This window comes from Pituophis catenifer, unplaced genomic scaffold (genome assembly GCF_029215685.1).
Source record: "Pituophis catenifer annectens isolate HBS135680 unplaced genomic scaffold, rPitCat1.0.hap2 SCAF_2, whole genome shotgun sequence".
NCBI lineage: Eukaryota > Metazoa > Chordata > Lepidosauria > Squamata > Colubridae > Pituophis > Pituophis catenifer.
In genome coordinates this window covers 154,111,112-154,112,972 of record NW_027256882.1, presented here as the reverse complement: position 1 = coordinate 154,112,972, position 1,861 = coordinate 154,111,112, and positions in this window count along the sequence as shown.

The window sequence follows — 1,861 nt, the reverse complement described above, 5'->3', positions numbered from 1 at the left end:
ACTGAGACTATTTGGATACAGCATCTATTGTAGCCACACATGCAGGTTTGACAGACAATTTGATTTTGACCATGTTTTTATGTCTTTATTTTAAATATAAATAGGCAGTTTTTAATGACACAAAGTGATATTGAAAGAGACTGAGCCATGTGGCAAGATAATCAAAATATGACTCAACGCACAGAATAGATGCTGTCTATAGTTTACATGCCTTTCATATTACATGTTTATGAAAACCACATATTTGTAATAAAAATTCCTGCCATTTCCATTATGATTAACATTTCACTGTAATTAAGACTTTATATGAAACTTCCATTCTGCAGGGTGCTCCAATTCATTTCTTATATTATTGGCTCAAAAATAACTGTGATGTAAGTTCATTAGATCTTTCCTTTTCTGCTACAGACTTGAGGTGCAGCAGAGCGAATCAAGAAACCTGCCAGGCCCAGAGGTGAAGTGGACTTTCAATCCACTTCCAAAGTTGTATACTTTGCCTCAGGTAACATTGACCAGTTTCCTTGCATTTTTTTTTTAATGTAATGCAATCTTCTAGAAAGTCCCATTGTTAATTTCTTTAGAAACCTCTACCCTACCAGCAGTGCAAATTCTTCTGTTTTGATAATGATGCTGGAATAATTTCAGAGCTGCTTAACACAATCGGGGCCAAATAAAAACATCTGGGAGTTACATTCTCCACAGCAAAACTAAAAGCTTATACAATTGTGCATTCGATACTAATGGAAAGATCAAAGCAATACAGTACAGGGGGAAATCGCCAGCCACTTGGGCATTGCCAGTTATTTCGAGGTCAAGGAGCTGTCCATTTCAGCACCACATGCCTGAAACGCGCTCCAGAGACCATGGGCACCAGGCGCCAAGAAAATTACAGCCGAGCAAGCTACAAGCAAAGCAAAACCGGAAATAAAGCTGTTATAATAAATCTTCCTCTCAGTATAGGAGTGGGAGTGAAAAAAACTGCTGAGAAACGGGAAGAAACTCATTGAATAGCATTACTTGTTTTAAATTACTTCTCTCCCTAGCTTTTTCCCATATAGTGCATATGATACCCAGCGGCTGCTTCCGCAATCGTGTAAGGAGAACGGAAGACGGCGGTGAGAGAAAGCAAAAGTGAATGATTCCCCTCTACCCTCAAAAGGAGAGGCCTTGGGGAAGCCGCTGTAACTCCTCCCCTTGTCTCGTCTTCCCTCCCCTCCCCTCCCCACATCCATACGACGTCTCCTTTTTCAGAACAAAGTCCAGGACATAGGGGTCACGCGTTTCCCCGGAGAAGAACGCTGCAGTATTAACAGAACCTGGCTCACCACAAAAACCAGTGTGCCAGGAAGAAAAAGGGAAACATTCTTAGTCCCCCTCCTGCATCCACGCACCTGAGAAAGCCTCCTCGGCACAGGCCAATCCAGATCTTTGCAAAAGGCTAAGCAAATATGGAGATGGGGGGTTAAGCGCAAATCTATTAAGCCTGCAGTCTTTGCCTGCCTGCCTATCCCCCACCCCTAACTCCAGAAGAGTTGTAACAGTCGAGACTTTCCCCCCTGTCGATCTTTCATTCATATGTTTTGATTAATGTACCTTTGAACTTCTCAGCCGCGGATTCTCAGCCCCTCTTTTCCTGGGTCTTTCTGGCCGGCTCCTTCAACTTCCTCCCTCTCCTTCACGCCCCCCAAGTCCTCCCCACTTGGGCCGAGCGGACCGGAGGAGGGGAGCAGCTTCAATCGGCACTCGCCAAGGATATTTGCAACAGCCCAACCCTATTTCTTCTCCTTGACTCAAATAAACTTGCAGTCCGCATGCACGCGGAGGTATAAAGGAGAATTCGTCAATTCTCCGATCTGAGAGA